Genomic DNA, 6295 nt, shown 5'->3' on the forward strand with positions numbered 1-6295 from the left:
ATTAATATTTATCTTGATTTGTTGAATAATCTATGACAGGTTAAATTATTATTTTTTGCTTATATTAAATGAAACATTTACGAATAAATTAAAAATCCAAAAATAATTAACGAATACATTAAAATTAAATATAAAATTAAAAAATTGAAATTGGAAAATAAAAGTCAGACAAGTAAACTGAAAATTAATACGTGTCGTCGTTCTGTCAATCGCAGCGCCAAAGAATGCCACTTTTCGCACCATGGCGTCCCACGCACGTACAAAGCTTTTAGAACCTCCCTCCTTTTTACGGGACCCTCCCCACGTTGCCATCGATTGACCGCCGCCCGGGAAAACCAGAAGCCGCGATGGGCATCGACGCAACCCGAGAACCCGCAGCTCCGACCGACGGCGAAAGCCAAAACCAAGCACAGTTTGATCACTTCTCCATTCCCTCCGTAACTCTTCGGGACCTGCCCCACCTGACCCACTATCTTGCGGACCTGGGGACCCGGACAAACCCGCTGGAGCAGAACCGGTTCTACCACCCCACCCGCGGCTTCTACATCTCAGCCTCCGACGTCGTCCTGCGCCACATCGTCCACGACCTCTCCGGCGACTTCTCGTCTCCGAACCTCGCCTACCGCCGGGCGGGCCCCGCAGATCCATATTCTTCGATAGGGGCGAGGTGCGGGCCGCCATCGTCACGTGCGGCGGGCTCTGCCCCGGATTGAACACCGTGATAAGGGAGCTGGTAGTGGGCCTCTGGGAGCTCTACGGCGTCCGGCGGATCTACGGCGTCAGAGCGGGGTACCGAGGGTTTTACAGCTCCGAACCGGTTTGGCTGAACCCGAAGCTGGTGGACGACTGGCACAAGCGGGGTGGAACGGTGCTGGAGACCTCCCGGGGCGGATTTGATCTTCAGAAGATCGTGGATGCGATCCAGGAAAGGGGATTTAACCAGGTAATTGTGAAAGCACTCTACATTATAAATGCTAAAGGGAAGGTAATTCGTTGTAACCCGAGAAAAATTATAGCAGTTTCAAACTAATGACTTTAATTTTTCCAACTTTAATTGACTTATTTTTTATTATGAATTGGAGGATCAACAAGAAAAGCTTGAGAGTTAATGATCGAAAAAAGATGAAATTATTTAATTGATCGAATTGAAATCATGAGAAAATTGTAAATTCGACATTAAATATGAACGAAAAAGGTAACAGAGATATTAGAAAAACGTTTGACGGAAAAATATTACATTTATATTGTTATTTGTGTATACTTAGTTTTTTATTAACTAATTTGACTTTTTTCTGGGCATGATTACAATTTTGACATATGTCTAGTGCTAATCAATGCAAGATCTATTAGTATTTTTAGTTTGATAATCAAGCAAGATCTTTTTCCTTAGAAAGCATGAATGTCTAGGAGCAACTATAGTTTTAGTTTTGGTGTGTAAAAATATCAGGAGACATGTCATAATTTACAAGTGGAAAATAGTGTGTTATCTATCGGGTGGGTGATTTCTTCCCTGCTTTCAAACAAGCTCAAGTGTCGGTTATATTGAACTATCTCCTGATAATGAATGAGCTGCAATGATCGATTCTGTTGTCCCTCAATCAATCACATTGAGTTATTTCATTGTGTAGGATAAGCACAGGGCTATTCCTAAATCAGTGAATCATGATACAAGCATTTTATTTCTCGAGGGGCTATAGACAACATAAACTGGGATGGGTGAACTTGAAATTATAATAGCTTTCCCGGGTGGGTGAATTGGATTATTTACAAATTTAACCTCTTTTCAATTTCTTACTTGTTTTAATATAACAATAAGAAAGTAAATCAAAATCACAAGCAAATCACACCACAAAGTACTGAAAAATTAAAAATACAATCCAATCAACTAAAGTATAAAAATCAATCAATCATTGCAGAATTTCTTGTTTTTTGGTAGCAGTCCTGTAATTGTTTGCAAACCCTGCATTGAATGGAATTTTTTTGTGCTTCTCTTAATCAAGATTTTCGCAAATTAACCAACGTATTCCCTTGTGGGTTTTCGTAAACGGTTAATTAAAACGTACTTTCTAAAATCAAGAATCTTCTTTGAATTTAGATTTTAAGCCCTTTAACCCGCACTTAGCATAAACAAGAATATATGGTGTAGAAAGTAAAGAATAAGGAAGAGAGAAGAACACCGAGATTTTACGAGGTTCGGCTTATTCACAGCCTACGTCCTCGCTTTTGACAAACCACTAGAGGATTTCACTAGCTTAGTTCCTTTATCGAGCGGAACAACACTTTTACAACCATTCCTTCAAGTAGGCTAGAGTCCGCCTCTCCAAATGATTTTCTCTCATTCGGTCAACGATCCAACAAGCCTGAAATCGTCCAATAACTACAAGAGAAATAGCGAGTAGATGTGTACAAATAGTGCTCACACACAGAGCTTATTAGTACAATTCAAATTTATATACTTCAGAATTTAAATATCAAAGATGAAATACAATTTGAAACTCAAGATTAGAATTCATCAAGTCCCCTTTTCTCCAAATGAGAAATCAATATGTAGATCTCAAGGATTGATGATCAACACTTTCAGAATGTCAGCACTTTCAGATTGCAAGTGGTTGAGCAAGTAGTAACTTTGAATGCAAGAGAGCTTAGAGCAGATTTTTCAATTCTTGGTGTGTTTTGATTTGCAAAATCATGTATTTATAGGCTTTTAAAAGTATTTTCATGTTACCCAAGATTACTTAGAGTGTTTCCCAAATTTTAAGAAATTTGAAGCACAAGAAACCAATTTTAAAACATTTAAAATATTTAAAAAATATTACCGTTAACAGTGTTCAGACGACTGAACCTTTGGGGTCAGTCTTCTGAAGTTCCTTAAAACTTTGAAAATCTTGAATTAGATATAGGGTCAGACGTCTGAAGTTGGGGTTCAGACTTCTGAAGTTTCAGGTTCAGACGATTGAAGTTAGGGTTTAGTCTTCTAATGTGCTTCTACCTGTTTCTGTGTTTCACCAATAAATTTTCATACGACTGAACTTAATCTTTGGTCTTCTGAAGTAATTCTTCAGACGATTGAGCTTAAACTTCAGTTTTCTGAAGTTGACTCTTCAGTATTTTGGGTAGTGACTTCGATCATCGGAACTTTCCATTTTCTGGTTTTTCCATTTTAGTTTAAAAAATCTATTTTACTCTCTTTCTTTACCCTTTTATAAAACATTTTTCGGGGCTTTAAAATAGGACTCTAAGTCCAAGTATTTTTCCTAAAGAGTTTCAAATGATATGTCAATAGATATTCAACTTTGAAGTACTTACATTCCTCATCCTAAAATCTTATACTCTAAAGGTTAAAATCTTCCATGACATGGTCACTTTAAAATCCTTTGGACTTTAGCTTGAGCTGGTTTTAGATTTCTCATGCATTGATCAATTTGGTGTTGCTTTGAGCTTCTCTTGGATCACTTGTTGATGAATATGGTTTGATGGTCCATAATGATCCTTATTGTCAAACCTGAAATATTATTACTCAACCATTCCAAGTTATATTATCTTTTATTTGTTGTCACCAAAATTGATTGAGAAACCTAGTTAGGCCAACAGAACTTTTCTGTGGGTACTTGATATGGCACCGTTGCTTTAGGAGATGGTATTCTATTTGAATCCAGTTCTCGAATATTATGTGATTCAGATGATGTTTTTTTTGTAGTAGCCTTGTGGAATTGTTTGATGTTGGGACTTGAATAAGTTGCCTTAGGTTTAAGGCTCTCTGTTGTGTCATGCCCTTAATATGACAAAAAGGGGTGGTTATGTAACATATTACAAAGTCTAATAACATTGAAATTATAAGGGGGTGACGGGGAAGCACAACCTCCTGAAATCAAGCCTTCTATATTGCATGCTCATACATGTAATTGTCGTTTTCTTGTTTCCTATGAGATATTTTCATGGCAGAGAGAGGGAGGGAGAGGGTTGCCTGTTTGTTTATCCAACTATGTGTCCAATTGTTCAAATCATTGTTTTGCCATATGGTTTTCTATTGGACCATATATTCGAAAGAATTGCATTAGACCGCTGGTTTTTGAGAATTCATTCACGTGAAGGTTCTTTGTGCATTTAAGAAGGATTTTGAGTTTGGGAGATCGACCCACTCTTCTAATCTTGTTTCCCTTGGATGGATGTCCTCAATTGGGGAACATCAGCTAATTCCTATGCAAATATACAGGTGTACATAATTGGCGGAGATGGAACAATGCGCGGAGCTGTGAAGATATTTGATGAGATTTGTCGCCGCAAACTGAACATTGCAGTTACTGGAATCCCCAAGACTGTGGACAATGACATAGGTATCATCGACCGATCCTTTGGGTTCCAGACTGCTGTTGAAGTGGCCCAACACGCAGTCAGTGCAGCTCATGTGGAGGCTGAGAGTGCAGTTAACGGCATTGGCCTCGTGAAGATAATGGGCAGAAGCACGGGACACATTGCCCTCCACACCACCTTGGGCAGCCGTGACGTGGACTGCTGTTTAATTCCTGAATTGGAATTTTGCTTGGAAGGAGAGGGAGGACTCTTTGAGTTTCTAGGACAACGATTGAAAGAGAACAAGCATGCAGTGATAGTAGTTGCTGAGGGAGCAGGACAGGACATGATACCGAGGAGCGATGCTCAAAAGGAAGAGAAGGATGAATCGGGCAACCCGATTTTCTTAGATGTTGGTGGGTGGTTGAAGTCTGAGCTCAAGAGGTGGTGGGCCAGGGACCATCCGGGGGAGTTGTTTTCTTTGAAGTACATCGATCCAACATACATGATTCGTGCGGTCGCTGCAAATGCTACAGATAACTTATATTGTACACTTTTGGCTCACTCGGCAATCCACGGCGTTATGGCTGGATACACTGGGTTTGTCTCAGGCCCTATCAATGGGAACTATTCATATATTCCGTTATCAGAGGTGGCACAAGCTAAAAATGAAGTTGACATAAATGACCATAAATGGGCATGGGTTCGGTCTGTGACTAATCAACCAGATTTTGCAAAGAGCTGAAAAACAAGAGTAGTTTAATAATATGCCTCTTCTCAGTTTGAGGCATGTATCATTCTGTATACCTACCTGACTGGTTTGGATATATTTTGGATGAACTGTTGTATCTGTCAATGGAGCAAAAAATTGTGACTGGGCTGGCGGAAAATTGGGGCCTTTAGGTTTTTCTTTTTTGTTGATTAAGGAGATGGATATGCATGTGGAAATTGGAAAATTGCTGTTAGGGGAAGGTTGGTTTGTAGGTTTTGGTCAGCCTCTACTATTATATGTTTGTGTTATGTCCATGGGGGGAGTTGAATAAAAATGTACTACAAAATAACTTTTACACAAAAGAAAAAACCCATTTTGAGTTCCTAACCAACGATGGAGCAATAAGGTTAATTTTTATGTATTGGAAAATGCATAGATCGTTTTCCTTCCCTGTCATTTGGGTGGATATAATGTAATACTGTCTCTGTCCTTCCAGCGTCTTCTTCTTTGTCAAAAGCTCAACAAACAGCAAAATATAGCCCTATGGATAACAATTAGCAGGGGCCCCTGCTAATTGGTAAGGCATTTGGTGGAGACAAGACAAAACAAAACAGGGGGGAGGGGGGGAGGGAAAAGAGTATTCTCACAGATGATGAGTGTCGATGTCATTTGAACAAGATTAAAGTTGAGGTGCTGCCCACTGCGATGATGATTGAATGGCTGCTTTGTTCTCTCTTTCACACACCCATTGGGTGTAGGATTTTGCCATAGGCGTTAAAAAAGAAACCAAATTAAAGAAGTGATGGATGGATGGATGGATGGGTGTGTGCTCCCACTGGGTCTCGGGTTCTTCCACTCTCCCTCTCTTGAGGTTCTTCCTAATCTTCTCAAGGGGGGAGCTCTAAGTATTTTTTTTTATAAAAAAATTAAATTAAATTTGACAATTATTTAATTTAAGTTAATTAATAAATTGAAATAAAAGAATTAAAATAAGAGACTTGTAGGATAATCTCTTTTAAGCTTTTAAAACTTTACAAACTTTCTTTTACATCTACCAAAATGAGGTAAATTTTCTTTAAGACTTTGAAAATCTCATTAATCTCTTTTAAAATTTTGTAAAAATATGTAGAATTTTTCTAATATTTAACAAGAAGACTGTTGGGGGGGGGGGGGGGGAGCGAATAATTGAATATGCACAAAGTATATGCACAACTTTTTCCATCTTGCACAATTAAAATATAATAATGCATTAATTCTAATTTTGGAATTTAATTTAGCAATTAACAACTAAAT

General features: G+C 38.6%; 1 pseudogene; it reads left to right on the forward strand.

Annotated features, from left to right (window-relative positions):
• Positions 1-304: 304 nt before the first annotated feature.
• Positions 305-5180, forward strand: LOC131154472 (ATP-dependent 6-phosphofructokinase 2-like; annotated as a pseudogene).
• The last annotated feature ends 1115 nt before the right edge of the window (positions 5181-6295 follow it).

The sequence above is a fragment of the Malania oleifera genome, chromosome 4 (assembly GCF_029873635.1).
Source record: "Malania oleifera isolate guangnan ecotype guangnan chromosome 4, ASM2987363v1, whole genome shotgun sequence".
NCBI lineage: Eukaryota > Viridiplantae > Streptophyta > Magnoliopsida > Santalales > Ximeniaceae > Malania > Malania oleifera.